Genomic DNA, 25980 nt, shown 5'->3' with positions numbered 1-25980 from the left:
TCCTGTCCTTGTAGATTCTGCAAATGACTAGTAGCTGGAGAGAGGAAGGAAGATTGGGATTTCACATTAATCCAATGACTCGGGTTCTGATAGGGAAAGTGGAGAAACCACACATAGCTATATGCTCTCGTGTCAGATGGCGATACGTTTAATAAAGAAAAGTAAAGCCGGGTGAGGAGGTGGAAAGCAGCTGGAGGTCAATGGGCAGCACGGTTTCAGGGACACGGTCAGGACACAGCGACTCCTGGGAGCCGAGTCCCAGGCAGGAGGAAGGAGGGGCCGGTGAAGGGTGGGCATGGGGCAGGCCTGCGTGACATCCTCAAAAGAGCGGGGAGGCGCTGAGGCTGGCGGGCAGGGATGGAGGCAGAGGGAAGGAGTCTGGAGTCCTGGAGGCGGTGGCCAGTAGCCAGATTAAGGCAGGCACCGTCCAAGGGCTTCAGGCTCCCAGCTAAACTAGCACGTGATCGCGGGCTTGCACAATGCTGGCACGCATCAGTCAGCAGAGGTAGCAAGCCCGATGACGAAGATCACAGGCACAGCCGCTTAGCAACTGTTTTCCTCCCTTCTTAGTCACGCGGTTTGCTGGGAGCAGGCACGGTCTGGCAGGTGTGGCACCACTCACTAGGACAACTGTCTTCAATGGTTGTGCAAACTCCACTTTGTCTCCAGGGCATTTTCCGTCCTTGATCTCACCCTACCGTTTGGAGCAACCCTGTGAGGTCAGTAGAAGGGGCGTTTCGAGGCCACCTGTCTGCTTGCTTAACCTCCAGGAGCCCTGGCTCCATTGTCTGTAACGTGGGGAGAATATCCACTCCCATAGAAGTGCTCGGGGACCAGATGAGATCAAATGGGAAAGGAAGGCACGGGTAAATACCAACCAAGTCTTAATAGAAATTATCTCCATTGAACAGAGGGTGTCACTGAGGCTGGAGTTCCTGTGCCCACAGCTTCCTCCCCTTCTTACAGCCCAGGATGATTTATCTCCTTCCTTATCATCCAAGACAAACCTGCCCTTCTTCTGTTCTCTTCACTGTCACTTGTTCAGTGTTGAAATGTTTGATTATATTGTAACCAAATCGTGAGGCTTTCCACTGCCTTTTTGTCTGTGTGCATATGTGCATGTCTTGTGGAGAAAGCCTTCCTTTCCCCAAGAGCGTCTATATAGTTTATATTTTCTTCTCATGTATTTATAGCATTTTAAAATGATTTTCAGGGGTGCCTGGGTGGCTCAGTCTGTTAAGCGTCTGGCTCTTGATTTCAGCTAAGGTCATGATCTCACAGTTTGTGGGATCGAGCCCCGTGTCTGAGGGTAGAGGGCACTTGGGATTCTCTCTCTCCCTCTCTGCCCCTCCCCCACTCATCCTCTTTCTCTCTCTCAAAATAAATAAAAATCATTTTAAAAAATTATTTTCATCATTCATTGTCTCCCATTTATTTCTGTGACTGGCATGAGGTAGGGTTACAACTTTTTTTTTCCCCTAATGGATAACCAACTATCATATCATCAAATTCTATTTCCTTACCTCACTTGAACTGTTTTTTTTTTTTTTAGCAAATATCAAATTCCCATATGTACATGGGTCTGTGTCTGTTTTTCTATTCTGTGCCATTGATCCAGGTGTCTGTTCTTGGGCCAATAAAAAGACTTCTTTCATATATCTCTACTATCTATATCTATATCTATATCTATATCTATATCCATATCTATTTCATGTTCTTTCTTTAAATTGACTTGGCTATTATTATGTGTTTATCCTTTTACAAGACTCAGAATAAATTTATTATGATACTAAATTTTGGAACAAGTATCCCAGAATTTATTAACCCAAGTGTGTTTTCCTCCATTATAGATTACACTATCTTTTTCTCATAACAGTGCTTCTGCCGAGAGCAATTTAAAAACTCCTCTTTGGGGATCTCCAGTTGGCATCCTCAGCCTGTAAAAATCTTCCTCTTGTCACTATTCATGTTCACAAACAAAACAAAACAAAAATGTGTCGCTCCCCAGCTCAAGATCCAGGTCTGGCTCTGAACCGGGCAGGAGAGCCTGGAGCCTGGTGGCCCCCCTGGGAAGATCATATTCCAGGTCCTTCTGACATAGACCCCAACCAACCCTGGGTGGAGGTGTGGAGAAGGGGGAAATCAAAAAGACATTTTGAAAGATGAACTCAGTTGAGGACAGACTGGACGTCAGGAATGTGCTCCTGGAACCACATCTTCCCTTTCCGAAACAACTTTGAGCCAATCCCCATCTTTCTAGAACATGCGTGTCTCCTGGGATTCAAGCCCCTTAATGTTCCCATTCTGAGGTGGGGAACTGAGAGGCTCAGTTCCCAGGCCCCAACTCCCAGTCCCAGTAGCTGAGTTTCACTGCCAAATCCCCAGACAGACCGCGGGGTCTCTACTCTCTGGGACTGTATTTGAACTGAGCCTTTGTCCTCAGGTACATCCTCGCCCACTTCTTGCCATGGGGCTTTAGTTTGCTCGGGCTACCAACACAAAGTACCACAGCCCAGTGGCTTAAACAACAGACATTTATTTTCTCATAGTTCTGGAGGGTGCAAGTCCAAGATCAAGGTCAACAGTGTTGATTTCTTCTGAGGCATCTTTCCTTGGTTTGTAGATAGATGGCTGTCTTCTCCTTGTATCTTCATGGGGTTTTCCCACTGTGTGTGCGGGTGTCCTAATCTCTTCACCTTATTAGGACATCAGGTATGTGAGGTTAGGGCTTACCCTGATGACCTCATTTTAACTCCATTATCTCTTTAAAGATCTTATCTCCAAATAGTCCCATTCAGAGGTACTGGGGGTTAGGTTTCAACATATGAGTTTACAGTTCAGCCCATAGCATGTGGCAAAATCCTACTCAGACTTGAAGGCCCTCTCCAGTATGACTACTCTTCCCAGCCCATCCCTTCATCCCTGCAGGTCTTTCCCTGGGACAAAATTAATGCCTTCGTCTTCCCTTCAGCCACAGGTTGCCTCCAATTCCCCCAGCCCCAGCCCACAGCAGCATTTCTCATAGCTGTAATTGGTCATGGACCTATCTCTCCTCCCACACTGTGAGCGACTTCTACAAGCCACTCTTCAGCTCCTGGCTTTCTGTATGATATTAAACAGGTGATCTCTCCTCTTTGGGTTTCAGAGCTTCCAGAAAAGTAAGAAAAATGAGGCTCAGACTTGGCAAGGCTCTCACCAATGCCTGCTTTCTACATCACAGTGCCTGGCATACGGTGATCATAGAGAGTAGTGTTGGCTGTTACTATGGTTACCTGACCTTTGTCCAAAGGTGGATCATGTAAGTATGAATGTCTGCAGAGGTACAAAATGACACAGAGCTGAACCAGGACTGGGGACAAGGAAAAGTAACTCTGTCATGTGCCAGAGGGATCTCTTGAGGTGGGCCTCATCCCAGAGGAGGGGGTATATAATAATCGTTAGAATAAGAACAGCATGAAACTGGCCTCTCCATGTGTCACTTTCACTTAAGACAGGGTCAAGGTCACACCCTGCACAACTGACCTCTTGGAGAGGACTGTGGACTTTTAGCTGCTAATATATGTCTTTTCTGTGGGTGCTGGGAAGCAAAGTGGCACCAGGAGTCAGTGCTTGGAGAAACTGCCCAAGAAGCGAGTGGCCACGCGGCTGAGCCCAACCTGTCTTATGGCGTTGGCTCTGCTCTCCGCCCAACCACCACACAACTGGCCACCCTTGGGCCTTGCCTCTCCTCCTCGTGGCACCTAGTCATCAGACAGAACCCGCAGTATGTTCTGCAGACAGCAGATCCCTGCCTTTAGGAAAAACTCCTATCAAATTCACTGGGTTGGGCGGAAAGTACAAGGAATGTATGTAGCCGTCAAAATGAGAGGAACCAACAGCGGACACTCCAGAAGAACAGTTCCTTCCTCTCTCCTGGGCTCACTTCATTCTCTGGGTGGACAACTCCTGTTAGTTCACGTTACCCTTCCTTCTAGAGGCAGTTGCCTCACCGCACGCTCATCCACCCCTGTGGTTCCAGTGGGGGCCGCCCATCATGGTTCCCTGTCCCTTTGACCACAGGGGTGAACATGTGACTCCAGTCGGGCATTCAGAGTTCTTTCCTAAGGATTTTCAAGCTGCAGTCAAGGGAAGAGGCTCAGCTCCATGAGAATAATGATAGTAACAGCAGCATTATCAACTCTAAATGCCAGCACGGTGCTGTGTTCTCTCTTTTAATTCATATGTCTCATGAAGTAGATTTGATTATTACCCCCTTCTAGAGATAATGAATCTAAGGCTCAGAGTGGTTAAATAACTGACCCAAGTAAATGGCAGAGGAAAGATTTGAATCCAGGCAGCATGTCTCCAGAGACAGCACCCTGGGGCACCTTACCCCACTGCTTCTCTCATACCTGCATTATGTTGACTGAAGCTTCTGGTAAATCACCCTATTCTGTTTGAAAGGGGGAAAAACACATGATTCCTGTGTTTGGGAACAGCTGATAAAAAACAAGGCCCCTTATAGTTAAAACCTCTTAGGGCATAACAGCCGAAGATGGGCTCCATCTGGTCTAAAATTCTTTCTCCATCTCCCTTAAAATTCCTGCTTCCTATGTGTATACCTTCCATGGACCAGGTTCTTGTGGCTTTTTGGAAAACTTTTTTTTTTTTTAATGTTTTCTTTATTTTTCAGAGAGCACAAGTGGGGGAGGGGCAGAGAGACGGAGACAGGATCTGAAGCGGGCTCTGCGCTGACAGTAGTGAGCCCAATGTGGGGCTTGACGTCACGCACTGGGAGGTCATGACCTGAGCCAAAACTGGACACTCAACTGACTGAGCCACCCAGGTGCCCCAAGATAGTTCACATCTTAAGGGACATCCTTGAAAAGAGAGAATCCCAAACCTCTCAAAAGACAATGGAATTAATTCTTTACTAGGTATGCTTCTTTAAAAGAATCCTTTAGGGGCACCTGGGTGCCCCACTTGGTTAAGCATCTGACTCTTGATTTTGGCTCAGGTCATGATCTCTTGGTTTGTGAGATCCAGCCCGCATTGGGCCCTGTGCTGACACTGCTTGGGATTCTTCCTCTCTCCCTCCCTCTGCCCCTCTCTGGTGCATGTGCACACACGTTTTCTCTCTCTCCCTCTCTGTCTCAAAATAAGCATTTAAAAAAAAAATTTTTTTTTAACATTTATTTATTTTTGAGAGAGAGAGAGACAGAGCATGAACGGGGGAGGGGCAGAGAGAGAGGGAGACACAGAATCTGAAACAGGCTCCAGGCTCTGAGCAGTCAGCACAGAGCCCGACGCGGGGCTCGAACTCGCGTACTGCGAGATAGTGACCTGAGCCGAAGTCGGACGCTTAACCGACTGAGCCACTCAGGCGCCCCAAAAAATAGCTTATTTAAAATAAGCCTTACAGTGCACAAATAAAGAAATCTTTAGTAAAAAAACAAAAAACAAAAAACTTCAGCTATCTGAACAGGTAACCTGAGTCCATTTGCCAGAAGTGCAATTTGGATCAATTATTCTTGTGAGGTTTGCATTTCTGTAGCTGAGACATGGCTAAAATTTTTAAGTGAAAGCTATAAGTAATTAAAAAAAAAAGCTATAAGGTATCTGTGTTTTTGATATGTTTGTGTGTATCTATGTAGATATATTATGTGCATGTGATACTTCTTTAAACAAGCTGTGTTTAACTGATTTAAAGAAAAAAAGTGCTTTTGTGAATTAAGTATTCCTAAAACACCCAGAAATACAGAAACTAACCCAATTGTTTTTTAGATTCATGGAATCTGGGATAATCTTTGATAAACAGAAGCTAGTTTCAATTTGTTGATTTAATAAAAGCAGACATGTCTTCAGAATTGCCAACATTAAGTATAACGCAAACAAGCCAAATAAACTCACGCTATCTCTATGTTACTGAATTTGTCAACAAAAACTATAATTTAAGATGATAGTTTTCTGTTAATGTCTAATCCAAGCATGATTGTTAAAAACAAGTAATTTAAGTAGATGCCAATAAGATAGAAGTACATACTAAGTTGAACTAAATAATGGATATTCGTTGACTATGTACATCATTTCCAAATAAGATAATATACTGAGACATTACTTGCTAAACGTAAGCTTATTTACTTTTGGCTTCTTAATTTTTTACAGTGATATAAGATATTTGGATCCATTAATAAATATATCTTTTGCTGCCTTAAAATATTGTACTATAAAAAGTGCTTGTAAAGAATTTTATTTTTATAATTGTGTGTTTATGAATTTGCTAATCTACTACAACATATTATTTGTTAGTTAACAAATGCCTTCTTTCCAGTTTTCACTAGAAAATAGAGGTTACTGATAGTTAAAATTTATAATCAATATACAAAAACAAAACTACCAAAACGAAGGGAAACAACTCTGTATTTCCATGGGAAGAGAATGGGGACGTGTTTTTCTATGAGCAGTATGCAAGGAATACAGGGTATATTTTTGTAGAGAGTAATTTTATCCTAAAAGAAAATGACTACTTGTTCCAGAATAAGAAAAGAAAAAGAATAAGACAAAGGCTAAATGGATATAGGAAGTTGCAGAAGATTTTCAGAAAAGAAATTTTATAGTGTAAGGTTAAAGCTGGTTAAAATTGAATTAATTTATTTCTAACGGTTTTTTTAAATGAGCTCAATAATGTGCTAATACAAAACTAATATCAAACTAGAGTTCAATCTTCTCTATGTTAAAATCACAAAATTTCTTAGATTATTAGTCTTCTCTTAGTAAAAGATTACAAAGGGTTTTTGGGGTTTTTGGGGTTTTTGTTTTGTTTTGTTTTGTTTTGTTTTGTTTTTTTGGTTTTGGCCTTTAACGTATGCTGCCTAGGAAACAAAGTTTCTGAGCCCTATGAAAATACTCCCTGTGTTTCACATTGTCTTTTTCAGGTCTTTGATTACTTAAAAAAAAAAATAGTCTTTCAAAATTAAAAGAGCTAAGGCTTTTTTTTTATAACTATGTGACTTTCTGTGTTTGCCTTTAAAATCTTTTAACTGTCAGTTTGGTTGAATGGATAACTAAGTGTTGTTTCACAGTGACTTCTGCTCTGATTTGATCAAGTGTTTCAAATATTTTGACATTTGTGACGAACTTTCCAAAATCAAATTCCGAATGAAATCTTCTTGTTTGACTTTGAACAGACTTGGGGATTTTTTGAGGGTCTCTGGACAACCTCAAAGATGGGCTCTCTCTCCTTATAAAAGGAGAAATATTAATTTATTTAGGCTTATTTGATACGTTACATTGCAAGGGGAACAAACATCGTCTAAAAAAGTAAAGTTAACCTCCTTGGATTGTATTTATGTGGGTATATGTTTTTAATATAAATAATTCACAAATTATATGAAATTCCTAAAAATCTTTATGTCCTGATAAAATGTTACTGGCCATAATTCCAGCTATTAAAATATCACAGAAATAATAAAATTTACTTGTCAATTGCATATATAAATATATATATATTTATATATTTATTTATTTTTTTTTTTGTAGTAAACTCTCACCAGATCTTTAACCACAGCCATTGTTAGTCTTTTGTCATTCACAGACAATTATTGTATTACTCTTCATTCTTCTCTGAAAGCATTTACGATCAACTACAGGCGAAAACGTGTCATCTTCAAAGAAATTCATGTATATGACCCTGACAAATACTCTGGAAAACTGATTGGTTCACTGCTAACCCCAAATCAAGCAAAACAAGAATTCATTATATGGGAACGAATGAACTCATAGAAGTGATTATAATTTTTTTGACTTAATTTAAAACCCTGCTGGTTCTTTAATATTTTGTTTTCCAGAATTAAAGAACTCTCTTTTCTCCTTTTTGTTTCGCTATCTACAACATACAGCAATTGGGTAAAACATATTTTTTCAACTAAAGTTGAAACATTTATCTTTTTCTGTCTACCTGATCCCTCCAGAATTCAGAAACTATTCTCAAATATTCTTATTCTTCATGACAATGTATGTATTTATATAAGTTCGATAAGAATCTGATCTTCTTTGGGCATCCGGGAGGGGCAAGTCAGTCGGTTAAGCATCCAACTCTTAATTTTTGCTCAGGTCCTGATCTCACGGTTTGTGAGTTCGACCCCTGCATCAGGCTCCATGCTGACAGTGCAGAACTTGCTTGGGATTCTCTCTCTCCCTCTCTTTCTGCTGCTTCCAAACTCTCTCTCTCTCTCAAAATAAAAAAAATTAATTAAAAAAAATATTTTAAAAGAATCTGGTCTTCTTGTAACGGGACACAATTGGACAAGTCCTTAGTTTGGCTTCTTAGCCTAACCAGACTTTTAAAGATGGAATCTGAGATTCCTAATTATGAGACAGTTTTGAAAAACTAAGTTTGACTTTAGGAACCAATAAAGCCCCTTGGATATTGCCAAAGCTTTGGCTGGAATGTCATATTTGAGAATATGCATAGAATCACTATTCTTACTACGGTTATATAAACGACCAAGCCAATTTTACTTTGACTTATTTGACAGACAAATTAGTTTCCTTATAATTATCTTTGATAAAAGGGGATGACTATAAAGAAATTATGTTTCAGTAGAAAACGATAGTGGACCCATTATTAGATTCTAGTCCTAGTCATGGTCTTTGAGGCGTTGCCATCTACTTGTAAACTCCAGAGAAACCACCACAACGGATCATATCAGGACAGCCTTCGTGCCTGTTGCTGTGTGGGCCACTCAAGGGAGTTCACCGGACCACCCAATGGCTTCATCAGCGACAGCTGAACTGCAAACCAGGGAAGTCCATCAGATTGAAACTGCCATTCCTATTCTATCATTTAACTATGCTTCTAACTCACATCTAGAAAGTTTCTCATCTGGCTGCTCTCCAAACTCGGAAGCTGCATTTCTAATTTTCTCCTGCTATTAACCTTTGTTTTTCTTCTGTTTCCATAGAAATGCCTCTTATTAAATTACCTGATGGCTCCATCATGTAGAGGCCTGAATTAGGTGAAAGCTTACCTGCAACAATGCCTCCTGAAATAAAACACCCTCATGTTCATCTGTCCCAGGTAACACCTGTGATTGCTCATCCACCGTGGGGTGCCTGGGTAACTGGCTCAGAAAAAAAGTGAAACACCATCGCCCATTATCCCCCACAAAGGTAGATTGACTTACAAAGGTAAAACCTGAATGTGATTATAACTCATTTGATTGATTTAAGTGGTTAAATCTTGGGTCCCAGGAATCTCTGCTCTGGGGAATTTTTTAATCCTTGTCTATTACCATCCTTACAGTCTTCGTATTAACCTCTCAAGTGCATTGTATTCTCTCAAGGGTTTTACATGCCTTCTGGCAGCCACTCATACATCGACGACTATATCTTTCCATCAGGATTAGACAACCGAGGGATCCCAATGATCTGACCTTCCCGTGTCCATGATGACCAGCTGGCTGTTGATAACAGTGGTTACGTGACCCTGAGCTTGATGATTCAACTGGCAGAAACAGCAAACAGGAGATTCTTCCACTTGCCATCAACAAGGGGTAACCAAGAGTAACGCTGTACTTAGTTGATCATCTTCTCAGCCTACTGACCCAAAGGGAGGGAACTGTTAAAGTTAAATACAAAATGGGGAGCGGACTTGAAAATTCCCTGAGTGGAAGAAAACCTTTTAAGCCACACAAGCGAAACTTAATTTCGATGATTCTGCAAAATAACTGAAAGTGAACTTGGGCCACTTCTTGTAATTGCCAGATAATCATTTAAAACAAAAACAAAAACAAAAAAACAAACAAAAAACCCCTTATGTCCTCTTTATAAAAATGATGTGAGATAACTACTTTTAACTAATCCCTTGCAACCTGGGGACTCTCATGGTAATAACCAGTCACTGGAAATGTTAAAACAGCTTGCCCACTTTCACTGCATTAACCACCCTGTACGTCAGGCCCCTGAGTGCCATATCATCTTTGAATTCAAAAGCTCTCATTGGTGAACTGTTCTTGATATGCACAATAAACTCTTACTAAACACTGTTTATTTATTGGATGGGTTTCATTTATCTACTTCTGGATTTTTGACACCTGTCAGTCCCATTCATCCTCTCACTTGTACGTCATTATTATGACCCTCAAATGGGTACCTCTGTCCCAGACCCCTCTCCAGCCTGATTCCACAATGGCCCTGCAGGCGGCTTCCCCCTGAATGTTCCATACTTCGAATTCAAAAGTCTCAAACAACACCTGGATAGTTGTTAGGAAAAAGATAACATTGGACCCATCCCTCATACCATACTCCAGAATAAATTCCAAATGGATGAGAGATCTGTACTTAAAAAGTCAACTCATGTGAGTATTGGAATCAAGACTCAATCTGCAAGATTGAAAATACATACCATTTCGTAGGAAAAAGCTGTACCAATAAAACTTCAGACACATTCTGGCTAAGCTGTTAAACTTAGAATATAAAAAGTATATATATTTTTCACATGCAGGACAAAAAGAAATTCACACACAAGGAGAAAAATAAGACAGGTTTCAGATGTCTTTCCAGCAGCAATCATTGCCAGAACAAAGGAGAAATGTCCACAAGGAAAAGAGAGTATAATCCAAGTGGATTCTACCCAGCCAAGCTGGAATTGAAGTATAAAGGCAAGGTCTCACTTTTCAGACATGAAAGGACTCAGAAAATACAGCATCTAGGAGCCCTTTTGAAAAAACCTACTTGATGGCGAAATCTTGTGTACTGGATGTTGAATTGAAATAAAGAGGCCTGTTATTCTAAAGCCATAAAGCCGTGGAGATAGCCTGGTGAGGAGCATGGAGTCCACTTACATATAAAAGTACTATGAAACATCTGAGATGGTTATGATTGCAGAACGCAAATGTTGAAAAGTCCGAGGAAATTAAAATAATAGAAACATCACTACTGGGAGGAGGGAGAGGACAATGCAGAGGATATATCTGTATTCATCTGTTATCTCTTCTAACGAGTAATCAACGAATCCTGTCTATACAGGAACTCACATTTAAAAAAAATTTTTTTTAATGTTTATTTTTGAGAGAGAGAGAGAGAGAGCATGAACGGAGGAGGAGCAACGAGAGAGAGGGAGACACAGAATCTGAAGCAGGCTCCAGGTTCCGAGCTGTCAGCACAGAGTTCAACTCCACGAACCGTGAGATCACGACCTGAGCCAGAGTCAGATACTTGACCGACTGAGCCACCCAGTCACCCCTACAGAAACTCACATTTAAAGAAAAAAACCACAATGACTCCAACTTCTTAAACTCCCTTACACGTAGACTTCATCTTTCTCTAGATCTTTCTAGATCTTTCTCTAGATTGTTCGTTCTGTATTTGCATAGAGAGCTATCTGGAATAATGTCAACCAAATCTAATCATCAGTAATTTTAAGGGAGTAGAACTTTTGGTAATTTGTTGCTTTCTTCTTCATACTTTTCTGTACTTTAAAAAATGTTTTTATAATAAGATGAGTAGTTTCTATTAAAATAGTGACATACTTAAGGAAAATAAAGGGATGGACAAAGAGTTACTAAACAGATACAGTCAAAAAGAAAGCAGGTAGATAGAGATGCTAACATCAGAGAAAATGGAATTTGAAGGCAAAAACATGCACCAAAATTATGAGAGACACTATAGTATGGTAAAAGGCACAGTCTGACAAAAAATATACCTATATATTTTGATATTCCCAACAGTATAATCACAAGACACATAAAACAAAAACTACTAAAAATACAAGAAAGACTTCATTTAAAGCATGCACACACATACTCACTTTCTATACCGAAAGACTTTAATATATCTTCTTCTGAATCTGACAGATCAAGTAAAACAGAAATATTCAGACACGGAAGGTCTGAATATTATAACCAACAAGCTTGATTTAGTACATCCGTAGAACTCAGTGTCTTACTGATGAAAATTAAACATTACTTTATTCTGCCCTCGGAATCTTTGTAAAAACTGACCACATATTTGGCTCCAAAGAACATTTCCACCCAGTATAAAAAGTGGAGATTTACAAGGCACATTTCCTGAGCATAGGGCAATAAAATTAAAAATACATGAAAAAAGCATGCCTTCAAAATCTTAAGTACTTAGAATCCAAAACCGCCTCCTGAATAGCCTCCTGCATCAAAGGGATTCAAATTTAAAATTGTCCAGAAAATAATGACAAGGTGATCCATATAGATGGATGAATAATTGAGAGAAAGGAGGGAGGAGAGGAGGGAAGAAGAAAAGGACTTGGGGGTGGGGGAGAAGAAGAACTAACCCGGCTGAATAGGTTTGGCTTATTTGAAGGAGCCATCAGTTGACTGACAGTTAATAAAATCACACCATGAATCAGTAGGTCTAGACTCTTGGTATCATCCTGGCAAGTCATTTCTTCCTCTAACCTCCAATTTCTAACTCCAAAATGATAGATTCAATAATCTCTAGGGTTTCCCCTGCTCTATTTCATTTGGTTCATATAATAGCTTTTAAATATTCCAATCAGTTACCTATATTTACATAGTGGGAGATTTGACACGAAAGTCCAATCTCTGCCTTTTTTCAAAAACCAGAGCATTTGATGATGCCTCTGGCTCTGTGCTAAGGTCGGCCTGCTAAAAGGCCTAGTTCACCAGAGTCTAGTTCACCACCACTTTCACATCCTTAGGCGTTTCCAGCCCCTGGGCAGAAGGAAGGGCTGGAGAACATCAGTTGTCTCTCTCTTGAGAGAAAACCCAAGACTCACATGATTTTTTGTTTGTTTTTTTTCTATTTGGTCTTCCCCTTCTAGTGAATATTGGGCCCCGGGGAAAACAAAACCTAAAACTGGTTTTCTGCAGTAAATCTCATTTTTGTTCTTTGTAACACTTCCTTCCAGACACAGTTTAAATAAGCCCAACTGTTTCCAAGAAAACAGAATGAAAAGCTGAAGAAAGTCTCCCTGTCCCCAGATGTGCAAGGCCACCAAACTTCTTCCCCACATTGGTCTGGGTCGTTTAGGGTGGCCAAGCTGGGAAACACCATTTGGTAGAGCACTTCCTGAGGTCTGGCTGAGTTGCACATGTAAAACTTTCATTCTAAGAGAGAAAAAAAAGAGAAAGATTGAAAGCACAACGTAAGGGAGTAGGAGGTATAGATAAATGCTCCAGAAAGAAAGGAAAAAAATATTGAAAATCCACATGTGACCATCTTTGGTCTTCTTAGGGCAGCCCGGTCCAGAGAATTTCTCGTCGTTTCTAAGGTGGTTTTTCTTTAGTATTAACATGAATGACGTTTCTTTTTCCCCTCTCCATAGGCAAAAGTTTCCTTTGTACCCCTCTGAATAGCCTGTTTTCCTACTGTGGCCTGTGTCCCGGTACAGCAGGTCAACCAGGTACCAGAAGGGAAACAGAGGACCAGGGGCCATTGTCATAGAGCCGTGTGAGGATGGGTTGAGGATAGCCCGGTCTCTCAGACTTGATAAGTGAGAATGAGATAACCCTAAATCCCGCCGTCCAGAGAGAGCTACTGTGACCATCTTTCTACACCCTTCTCTCAGTCTTTAAATTGTTCAGGTGCAATTGTACACTTCCGTTGGGTGTCTGACCTCAGCTCAGGTCATGATCTCGAGGCTCGTGAGTTCAAGCCCTGTATCAGGCTGGCTGCTGTCAACGCAGAGTCCACTGCAGATCCTCTATCCCTGTCTCTCTGCCCCTCCCCTACTTGTGCTCTCTCAAAAATAAAACATTAAAAAAATTTTTTTAAGAAATAAATAAATCAATCATTGACTTCCTGATTGTGATTAGAGAAAAACTTCCTAAAGGCCTGCTATTCAAGAGAAGCCATTTTAGATTTTTTTCTCTTTCTTTCTTTCTTTCTTTCTTTCAAGTTTATTTATTTATTTTGAGAGAGAGAGACAGAGCGAGCAGGGGAAGGGCAGAGAGAGAGAGAGAGCGAGAGAGAGAGAGAGAGAGAATCCCAAGCAGGCTCCATCCTGTCAGCACAGAACCCAATGCAGGACTTGATCTCACAAACCATGAGATCATGATGGGAGCTGAAACCAAGAGTCCGACACTTAACTGATTGAGTCACCCAGACGCCCCTAGATTTCTAAGTCAACAGGATTGTGTGTAAATTTTGTTCAGACCTAAAGCCTGATTTATGGCTCACCGTGTATGCATTGTACATCTGCTTTGTGAGTGTATAACCTAAAGGAAAACCATCTTGTCCTTGACACATGAATCAATGCTTCTACTCCCTGCCTGCCTGTACCATAAAAACTCTGGGATTCCTGCTTATGTGCTAATCTCTAATCTTTTGAGCTCTTACAAGATGTAAGAAGTATTTAAGTCTGTAAAAAGCATTCCTTCTCCGGATCACTTTCTTCCCTGTGAAGAGCGTGTTCCAGCCCCCATCCCCACTCCCCGCAGCTGTCCTAACTTGGGCTCGAATAAAACTTTCTTTCCTTTAGAGATTCTAAAAGGTTTGTCCGTTTTGCATTGACAATTATATGCATTTGCAATCCTAACAACAAATTGTGAAATTGCCGGACTTTTCTAGACCTTAACCACACTTGGTTTTATCATTCTGTTTAATTGTTGCCAATCTAAAACGGACAAAGTAAGTTTTAAAACGGAAGTTGAAAAAAGACTTGCCTTTCTTTGGTTAACATTAAGAGATAACCATCATTATCTTTTTACTGTTATGAATCAATTGTATCTCTTCTTCCATGATTTACATGATCCTGTCTTCTGCTAATTTTTCCACTGGGTGCCTGTGACATTGTGATTTATAATAAGACATATATATTTGGGGGTACCTCAGTCAGTTAAGCGTCCGGTTCTTGGTTTTGGCTCAGGTCTGGTGATCTCACGGTTTGTGAGATCGAGCGCCATGTCAGGCTCTGTGCTGTCAGCACCACAGTCTGCTTGGGATTCTCTCTCTCTCCTCTCCCTCTGCCATCCCCCGCACGCACGTGTTTGTACGCTCTCACTCTCTCTCTCAAAATAAATAAATAAACTTAAAAAAAAAAAAAGAAGAAGAAATACATATTCGGTCTTGTTCCTAATTTCTAGCACAGAGCTTTTAAAAAACTTAGAATTTTAAAGTGGTTTGAGGGAGAGAGGGAAGATGGCGGCGTAGGAGGACGCTGGGCTCACCGCACGTCCTGCCGATCACTTAGATTCCACCTACACCCGCCTAAATAACCCAGAAAACCGCCAGAGGATTAGCAGAACGGAGTCTCCGGAGCCAAGCGCCGATGAGAGGCCCACGGAAGAGGGTAGGAAGGGCGGCCAGGCGGTGCGCGCTCCACGGACTGGCGGGAGGGAGCCGGGGCGGAGGGGCGGCTCGCCGGCCAAGCAGAGCCCCCGAGTCTGGCTGGCAAAAGCGGAGGGGCCGGACAGACTGTGTTCCGACAGCAAGCGCGACTTAGCCTCTGGGAGGTCATAAGTTAACAGCTCTGCTCAGAAAGCGGGAAGGCTGGAGGACAAAGGGAGGGAGAGCTGCTGAGCCCCCGGATGACAGAGCTCAGTTTGGTGGGGAACAAAGGCGCTCGCCAGCGCCATCTCCCCCGCCCATCCCCCAGCCAAAATCCCAAAGGGAACCGGTTCCTGCCAGGGAACTTGCTCGCTCCGCGCAAACACCCAACGCTGTGCTTCTGCAGAGCCAAACCTCCGGCAGCGGATCTGACTCCCTCCTGCTGCCACAGGGCCCCTCCTGAAGTGGATCACCTAAGGAGAAGCGAGCTAAGCCTGCCCCTTCCGCCCCCGTGCACCTTGCCTACCCACCCCAGCTAATACGCCAGATCCCCAGCACCACAAGCCTGGCAGTGTGCAAGTAGCCCAGACGGGCCACGCCACCCCACAGTGAATCCCGCCCCTAGGAGAGGGGAAGATAAGGCACACACCAGTCTGACTGTGGCCCCAGCCGTGGGCTGGGGGCAGACATCAGGTAGGACTGCGGCCCCGCCCACCAACTCCAGTTATACACCACAGCACAGGGGAAGTGCCCTGCAGGTCCTCACCACTCCAGGGACTATCCAAAATGACCAAACGGAAGAATTCCCCTCAGAAGAATCTCCAGGAAATAACAACAGCTAATGAACTGATCAAAAAGGATTTAAATAATATAACAGAAAGTGAATTTAGAATAATAGTCATAAAATTAATCGCTGGGCTTGAAAACAGTATAGAGGACAGCAGAGAATCTCTTGCTACAGAGATCAAGGGACTAAGGAACAGTCACGAGGAGCTGAAAAGCGCTTTAAACGAAATGCAAAACAAAATGGAAACGACGATAGCTCGGATTGAAGAGGCAGAGGAGAGAATAGGTGAACTAGAAGATAAAGTTATGGAAAAAGAGGAAGCTGAGAGAAAGAGAGATAAAAAAATCCAGGAGTATGAGGGGAAAATTAGAGAACTAAGTGATACACTAAAAAGAAATAATATACGCATAATTGGTATCCCAGAGGAGGAAGAGAGAGGGAAAGGTGCTGAAGGGGTACTTGAAGAAATTATAGCTGAGAACTTCCCTGAACTGGGGAAGGAAAAAAAGCATTGAAATCCAAGAGGCACAGAGAACTCCCTTCAGACGTAACTTGAATCGATCTTCTGCACGACATATCATAGTGAAACTGGCAAAATACAAGGATAAAGAGAAAATTCTGAAAGCAGCAAGGGATAAACGTGCCCTCACATATAAAGGGAGACCTATAAGACTCGTGACTGATCTCTCTTTTGAAACTTGGCAGGCCAGAAAGGATTGGCACGATATCTTCAGTGTGCTAAACAGAAAAAATATGCAGCCGAGAATCCTTTATCCAGCAAGTCTGTCATTTAGAATAGAAGGAGAGATAAAGGTCTTCCCAAACAAACAAAAACTGAAGGAATTTGTCACCACTAAACCAGCCCTACAAGAGATCCTAAGGGGGATCCTGAGAGACAAAGTACCAGAGACATCACTACAAGCATAAAACATACAGACATCACAATGACTCTAAACCCATATCTTTCTATAATAACACTGAATGTAAATGGATTAAATGCACCAACCAAAAGACATAGGGTATCAGAATGGATAAAAAAACAAGACCCATCTATTTGCTGTCTACAAGAGACTCATTTTAGACCTGAGGACACCTTTAGATTGAGAGTGAGGGGATGGAGAACTATTTATCATGCTACTGGAAGCCAGAAGAAAGCTGGAGTAGCCATACTTATATCAGACAAACTAGACTTTAAAGGCTGTAACAAGAGATGAAGAAGGGCATTATATAATAATTACAGGGTCTATCCATCAGGAAGAGCTAACAATTATAAATGTCTATGCGCCGAATACCGGAGCCCCCAAATATATAAAACAATTACTCATAAACATAAGCAACCTTATTGATAAGAATGTGGTAATTGCAGGGGACTTTAACACCCCACTTACAGAAATGGATAGATCATCTAGACACACGGTCAATAAAGAAACAAGGGCCCTGAATGATACATTGGATCAGATGGACTTGACGGATATATTTAGAACTCTGCATCCCAAAGCAACAGAATATACTTTCTTCTCAAGTGCACATGGAACATTCTCCAAGATAGATCACATACTGGGTCACAAAACAGCCCTTCATAAGTTTACAAGAATTGAAATCATACCATGCATACTTTCAGACCACAATGCTATGAAGCTTGAAATCAACCAGAGGAAAAAGTCTGGAAAACCTCCAAAAGCATGGAGGTTAAAGAATACCCTACTAACGAATGAGTGGGTCAACCAGGCAATTAGAGAAGAAATTAAAAAATATATGGAAACAAACGAAAATGAAAATACAACAATCCAAACGCTTTGGGATGCAGCGAAGGCAGTCCTGAGAGGAAAATACATTGCAATCCAGGCCTATCTCAAGAAACAAGAAAAATCCCAAATACAAAATCTAACAGCACACCTAAAGGAAATAGAAGCAGAACAGCCAAGCAGCCTAAACCCAGCAGAAGAAGAGAAATAATAAAGATCAGAGAAGAAATAAACAATATAGAATCTAAAAAAACTGTAGAGCAGATCAACGAAACCAAGAGTTGGTTTTTTGAAAAAATAAGCAAAATTGACAAACCTCTAGCCAGGCTTCTCAAAAAGAAAAGGGAGATGACCCAGATAGATAAAATCATGAATGAAAATGGAATTATTACAACCAATCCCTCAGAGATACAAACAATTATCAGGGAATACTATGAAAAATTATATGCCAACAAATTGGACAACCTGGAAGAAATGGACAAATTCCTAAACACCCACACTCTTCCAAAACTCAATCAGGAGGAAATAGAAAGCTTGAACAGACCCATAACCAGAGAAGAAATTGAATCGGTTATCAAAAATCTCCCAACAAATAAGAGTCCAGGACCAGATGGCTTCCCAGGGGAGTTCTATCAGACGTTTATAGCAGAGATAATACCTATCCTTCTCAAGCTATTCCAAAAAATAGAAAGGGAAGGAAAACTTCCAGACTCATTCTATGAAGCCAGTATTACTTTGATTCCTAAACCAGACAGAGACCCAGTAAAAAAAGAGAACTACAGGCCAATATCCCTGATGAATATGGATGCAAAAATTCTCAATAAGATACTAGCAAATCGAATTCAACGGCATATAAAAAGAATTATTCACCATGATCAAGTGGGATTCATTCCTGGGATGCAGGGCTGGTTCAACATTCGCAAATCAATCAACGTGATACATAACATTAACAAAAAAAAAAGAGAAGAACCATATGATCCTGTCAATTGATGCAGAAAAGGCCTTTGACAAAATCCAGCACCCTTTCTTAATAAAAACCCTTGAGAAAGTCGGGATAAAGATCATAAAAGCCATTTATGAAAAGCCCACAGCTAACGTCATCCTCAACGGGGAAAAACTGAGAGCTTTTTCCCTGAGATCAGGAACACGACAGGGATGCCCACTCTCACCGCTGTTGTTTAACATAGTGCTGGAAGTTCTAGCATCAGCAATCAGACAACAAAAGGAAATCAAAGGCATCAAAATTGGCAAAGATGTAGTCAAGCTTTCACTTTTTGCAGATGACATGATATTATACATGGAAAACCCGATAGACTCCACCAAAAGTCTGCTAGAACTGATACATGAATTCAGCAAAGTTGCAGGATACAAAATCAGTGTACAGAAATCAGTTGCATTCTTATACACTAACAATGAAGCAACAGAAAGACAAAGAAACTGATCCCATTCACAATTGCACCAAGAAGCATAAAATACCTAGGAATAAATCTAACCAAAGATGTAAAAGATCTGTATGCTGAAAACTATAGAAAGCTTATGAAGGTAATTGAAGAAGATATAAAGAAATGGAAAGACATTCCCTGCTCATGGATTGGAAGAATAAATATCGTCAAAATGTCAATACTACCCAAAGCTATCTACACATTCAATGCAATCCCAATCAAAATTGCACCAGCATTCTTCTCGAAACTAGAACAAGCAATCCTAAAATTCATATGGAACCACAAAAGGCCCCGAATAGCCAAAGTAATTTTGAAGAAGACCAAAGCAGGAGGCATCACAATCCCAGACTTTAGCCTCTACTACAAAGCTGTCATCATCAAGACAGCATGGTATTGGCACACAAACAGACACATCGACCAATGGAATAGAATAGAAACCCCAGAACTAGACCCACAAACGTATGGCCAATTCATCTTTGACAAAGCAGGAAAGAACATCCAATGGAAAAAAGACAGTCTCTTTAACAAATGGTACTGGGAGAACTGGACAGCAACATGCAGAAGGTTGAAACTAGACCACTTTCTCACACCATTCACAAAAATAAACTCAAAATGGATAAAGGACCTGAATGTGAGACAGGAAACCATCAAAACCTTAGAGGAGAAAGCAGGAAAAGACCTCTCTGACCTCAGCCGTAGCAATCTCTTACTCGACACATCCCCAAAGGCAAGGGAATTAAAAGCAAAAGTGAATTACTGGGACCTTATGAAGATAAAAAGCTTCTGCACAGCAAAGGAAACAACCAACAAAACGAAAAGGCAACCAACGGAATGGGAAAAGATATTTGCAAATGACATATCGGACAAAGGGCTAGTATCCAAAATCTATAAAGAGCTCACCAAACTCCACACCCGAAAAACAAATAACCCAGTGAAGAAATGGGCAGAAAACATGAATAGATACTTCTCTAAAGAAGACATCCAGATGGCCAACAGGCACATGAAAAGATGTTCAACGTCGCTCCTTATCAGGGAAATACAAATCAAAACCACACTCAGATATCACCTCACACCAGTCAGAGTGGCCAAAATGAACAAATCAGGAGACTATAGATGCTGGCGAGGATGTGGAGAAACGGGAACCCTCTTGCACTGTTGGTGGGAATGCAAATTGGTGCAGCCGCTCTGGAAAGCAGTGTGGAGGTTCCTCAGAAAATTAAAAATAGACCTACCCTATGACCCAGCAATAGCACTGCTAGGAATTTACCCAAGGGATACAGGAGTACTGATGCATAGGGGCACTTGTACCCCAATGTTTATAGCAGCACTCTCAACAATAGCCAAATTGTGGAAAGAGCCTAAATGTCCATCAACTGATGAATGGATAAAGAAATTGTGGTTTATATACACAATGGAATACTACGTGGCAATGAGAAAGAATGAAATATGGCCTTTTGTAGCAACGTGGATGGAATTGGAGAGTGTGATGCTAAGTGAAATAAGCCATACAGAGAAAGACAGATACCATATATTTTCACTCTTATGTGGATCCTGAGAAACTTAACAGAAACCCATGGGGGAGGGGAAGGAAAAAAAAAAAAAAAAGAGGTTAGAGTGGGAGAGAGCCAAAGCATAAGAGACTGTTAAAAACTGAGAACAAACTGAGGGTTGATGGGGGGTGGGAGGGAGGGGAGGGTGGGTGATGGGTATTGAGGAGGGCACCTTTTGGGATGAGCACTGGGTGTTGTATGGAAACCAATTTGACAATAAATTTCATATATTAAAAAAAATTTTTTTTAAAATAAATAAAGTGGTTTGAGTGATCAAGATGTCTTTTGTTATGTTAATGAGGCTACTTTTACCTCCGGGCCACCAAAGGTTGGGAACAATTGTGATTGGAGAGTTGGAACCTTCAGTCCCACCCTGATTCCTGGTGAGAGGAGAGGGGCTGGAGGTGGAATCGGTCATGAATGGCTGAAGATTTAATCAACTGTGCCTATGTAATGAAGTGGTCCGGAGAGCTTCTGAGTTGTCGAGCCCTTGGGAATTCTGGGAGTGGCTCAGAGAGGGCATGGAAGCTCTCTGCACCCTCTTTCCACATACCTTGTCCTATGTGTCTCTTCCATCTGGCTGTTCTGGGTCCTACCCTTTTATATGAATTGGTCATCCAGTAAGTAAAATGTTGCTTTGAGCTGTGGGAATCGCTCTGGCAAATTAATTGACTCCTAGGAGGGGGTCGTTGGAACTATGACGTATAGCCAGTCCATCAGAACCACAAGTAACAGCCTGGTTTTTTGACTGGCATCTGAAGGGCGGGGACAGGGGGAGGAGGCAGTTTCCAAGGACTGAACCCTGAACTTTGGCATTTGATATTATATCCAGGTAGGTAGTGTTAACATTGAGTTAAGTTGTAGGACATCTATCTTGCGATCGGGGTGCAGGGGTGCTAGAGCGCCTGGCTCTGGGGTCCCAAACAGACCAAGTTCGGCCACGCTCCGCTGACCAAATCCGAAGGCAGAGAAACCAGTGGAGGTGAAACAGGAAAGGAATTTCTCTCAGTGAGACCAACATCAGGAAGACAGCAAATTAGCATCTCAAAGACCGTCTCCCACATGTTGAAATACTTCCAGGTTTATAAAAGAATGTGGGACAAAGGTCGATGGGTACGTGCAGCGGGGGCAGTGAAGTCAGGTCAGTTGCTGTCAATTGCGGTTGTGGGGGGGGACGAAGGGGGGGGGTCTTGCTGGCGTCAGGACAGCCCTTATTACTTGAGGGGGCAGTTTCAGTTCCCATCACAGACACTTTGTCCGCTGGGTCTTTTACCTGAGTGAAGAGATAAGCTGGAAAGAACTTCATCAATTAGAAAGTGCAGGCTGAGGTCAAAATGGAGGTTGTTCACATCCTCTTTCAATCTGATGTCAAAGAATTGCAGGTTGGTGTGGGGAACCCCCTCCCCCTGCTCCCACAACACCCATACCGACAGGCTGAAATTGGTGACCAGAACCTTTAGCTGGCATCAGAGAAGTGGGATGCTAGCGATGTGGGAAATAAAGGCAAATGAAAAATTAAATTTCCTTGTAACTGACAGCCCATTGACAAGTCCTTGAGACAGGTAGGGTGACCTCCCTCTAGGAGCTCAGCTGCCTTGATGTCGACACTTTGCTAAGACCAAAGGCAATCTTAGCCCGATCCCCCAGGATCCTATACGTCTACTTTAACATATAAAAACTCCTTTGGAAAGTTCCTTTATCTCTACCCGCCCCAAGATATATGCTGGCAATCATACTCCGACCTTATGGCCCCCTGATACACATCTGACGGGTCTCATGACTGAGCTTTTGCTAAACAGTAATACATGACTTTTTCCTAACAGCAGCCAGTCCCTCAAGGTCCTGGAAACCTTGTTTCCAAAATACCTCAGAGACTTACACTGCCCCTAACCCCCCTCCCAACTTGGAAATATACAATCAGTCACAGTCACAACCCCAGTGCAGCTCTTTCTGCCCACAGGTCCTGTCCCCATGCTTTAATAAAAGCATCTTTTATTATATAAAAAAGACATCTTTTTGCACCGAAGATGTCTCAAGAACTCTTTCTTGGCCGTAGGCTCTGAAGCCCAACATTTTCCACACCACTAGAGTGACCCTGGTTCACGGAAACAGGTGGTTTGGGAAAAGAAAGAGTGAGGGATAAAGCACCCTCGATCCGGGGGTGGCCATGTGGTCACCTGTGGTATGGAGGAGCTGCCGGGCTACAGTCGGTGGCTGTGTGACAGCTAAAGTGAAATTAAAAGTGTGCTGGCTCAGGCCTGGATGCTAGACCTGGCTTCGATTTTGGTCCATCCGAGCTCTGGCCACTAGCCTCACAGCTGCCCCCCCCACCCCCCCCCCCACCCCACCAACGTAAAAATTGTGGGAGACAACCTCTGGTCACCCAGAAGGTAGTCAGTAGTGGGAAGGGCAAAACCAAGAAACCATTGAAACCAGGGCATACGGTGTGAAGGAATTGTTTCATTCTGTGGCTCAGTGCCAGCTTCCTAAAGAACCTTTACTACAATGGACCGTAAGAGTAATGAATGTGGGTTCTGTGTCGTGGCTCCAAATGCCGCAGAGTAGAGGAGCATGTTGGAATTGACTCAGGACCCACACATCACTGCTGAACAATCACAGATGGCTATACGTGCTCCAGACACACAAGACGTTACTGCCAAAAGAACAGCCACTGTCAAGTCCATTAACCTTAGAGGGGGTCCGTCCGTCTCCCCCTATACATGCTAAATCAAGTGCCAAGTCCCAATGCCAAGTGGAGTACCCCAGCCAAAGCAGCTGATATGCTTTGTATGCAAGGTATGTGGGACTGTTTTATGGTGACCGGAATAGCCACCCATTGAATATGCCCGTGACCCCCTGTCACGGTCATGCTGTGGGTAAAGAAGCCCCTTTTACATGGCGGCTATATAACCCTATTATTGCAAAACCAAGTAACCGTCCAGGAAGCCTTACTGGTGTCTCATTTCTCCTCAGGGGCCTTCTAGACGCTAATAAAAATGCTAGGTTAATTAACAAGAGAACAGGAAGAGGCTGAAGGGACAGTCAAGAGACTCCCATTAAGTGGAAATTCTTAAACTGCTGTAAGGAAAAAAGGTGAATAAAGCAAAATTTGATAGGAATGAAAAAAAGAGGAAACAGAAAGGGGAGAGTCGTGAGACTTGTCCCTTCAGGTTACTAAAAAAAAAAAAAAATGGGATGAATAAATGGATATTGAATAAAATGAATGAAATGGGATGAATAAAATGGATATCCAAAGGTTGGATAGACCAAAAAATCCCCCAGGTGGTCCCACCCCCTAAACCTTAAAGGGCCCCAAACAAGTCTTTTCTATTTACCCTATTCAGGAGAATTTTGAAAAGCCAGAAGGCAGAGATTACAAAGAGAAATCTGGCCAGTAAGTTCTTGGGGTAGCAGTTTTGCTGATTAATCAATAATGATTGACAAAAGGGTAAGGGTCCCTTCATTCAAACGATGCCTCACTGGAGACCTAAACCCTTTTGCACGAAAGTGAGTAAAATGGCCAGGGGTGGGGAAGTTTCCAGGACTTCTTGATACAGGAGTCCTGTGCACCGTGGTACCAAAACCAAATGACGAAGCCCTGACTCAGGCTGTAATCACTCTGAGAAAATGTAAAAATGGAAGGGTGGCTAGGACCATGAAATGTGGAATGCTTAAGCAGGTATGATGTAAAGAAATATGTCTCCTTTACCTGAATGTTTTATGGAAATGGATATGTCTGTCTGTCCAGGGAACACTTCCCCCACCCCGCTTTGAAAAACCAAAACCTGTTGATGAAATTCTGATGGAGGGCACAGGTAGAAACGTTGGTGGAATGAAGGGAAAAGGCTGGATGAGAACTGCTGTGTCCGAACAGGCTTTATGGGAAGTGGTAACATCTCTTTCTCTTTGTATTTGGGGGATGTCCATGTCTGGCTGGGGAATGTTTCCCCTACCTAGTATTATGATTGCTTTTTAATGTTTATTTTTTGAGAGAGAGAGAGAGAGCGCACCTGTGCGAGCGAGCAAGCAAGCAGGGGAAGAACAGAGAGAGAGGTGGACAGAGGATCTGACGTGGGGGCTCGACTCAGGAACCATGTGAGATCATGACCTAAGCCGAAGTCAGCTGCTGAACTGACGGAGACACCCAGGTGCCTCTCCCCTACCTGGTATTATCAAACTATAATATGCAGTTTTGTACAAAACTATACAAGAAGGCTTGCACACCTGCCCTGGTAGCAATATTAGACATGCTAAATGGGAACTTGTAAGACCCCCTGCACGCCCACGATGTAGGGTAGAGCCAAGTGCCCGTAGGGACGAGCCCCTGTGCCACAGCCCTATCTGTGCAGTGTGTAGATGGGGGCTTACAGTGAGGACCACTGGGACTTGGGTCTAGAGAATTTCCATTGGAGGAATGTTTACTACCTTTTGCTATCGGACGTCATTAACTGAAGCTACTCCTATAGATGGAAAAACGTAAAATGATCTTGCGGCTTAAAATACCCACAATGTCAGAGAAACGCCCTCATGGTGATGGCAGTTGCCCAGAAAAGTTCCATAGTAACATGGAAATGGTTTACACGGGATCCCGCTGTCTGCAGGATTCAAGGGGGAGATACTCAGAAGCAGGATGTCTCGGCTCCTCTAGGACTAACTCTGGAGCCACCTGAGGAGCTTCCAGAACTAACTGCCACGTGGACAGTGCTCCATGAACAGCTCTTGACTGAACTACAAGGAGCAGATACTGTCTTCTGCTGGTCTTGAAGAAGGAAGGTGCCGCACCGTGGGCCGCCTATGGAGCGGGTCCTTTGGCCATAACGATGGGCGGCCCGTAGGAACATAGGGCCCCAGTCCCACGAGCACCAGGAACCGGATTCTGCCAACAACCACGTGGACTTGGAAGAGGGCCCAGGCCTCAGGTGAAGCAGAGCTGGCCACCTGGCTACGGCTGCCGTGTGAGACCGACCTAGAGCAGAACAGCTAAACTGAGCTGATTTCTCTTTATTGTTTATTTTTTAAGTTTATGTATTTTGAGAGAGAGAGAGAATCCTAAGCAGCTTCCGTGCCGTCAGCACAGGGCACAACTCAGCGCCCAATCTCACAAACCACGAGATCATGATCTGAGCCAAAATCAAGACTCAGACACTTAACTGAGCCACCCCGGTGCCCCTATTGTATTGATTTCTGACCCATGGAAGCTGAGACATGTGCGT

The 25980-nt window shown here is 42.6% G+C and overlaps 1 long non-coding RNA gene across 2 annotated transcripts; it reads left to right on the top strand.

Moving 5' to 3' along the window:
• The first annotated feature begins 3288 nt into the window (after positions 1-3288).
• Positions 3289-9971, top strand: LOC122203544. Of its 2 annotated transcripts, none has more exons than XR_006195235.1 (3): positions 3289-3399; positions 8943-9150; positions 9381-9971. It is a non-coding gene; the product is annotated as an uncharacterized LOC122203544 (long non-coding RNA). The 2 variants fall into 2 exon arrangements; XR_006195234.1 differs by having other exon boundaries at positions 3297-3399; positions 8943-9058.
• The last annotated feature ends 16009 nt before the right edge of the window (positions 9972-25980 follow it).

This window comes from Panthera leo, chromosome D3, assembly GCF_018350215.1.
Source record: "Panthera leo isolate Ple1 chromosome D3, P.leo_Ple1_pat1.1, whole genome shotgun sequence".
NCBI lineage: Eukaryota > Metazoa > Chordata > Mammalia > Carnivora > Felidae > Panthera > Panthera leo.
Note: the sequence above shows the minus strand (reverse complement) of the source record. Positions and strands in the feature narration are given on the sequence as shown.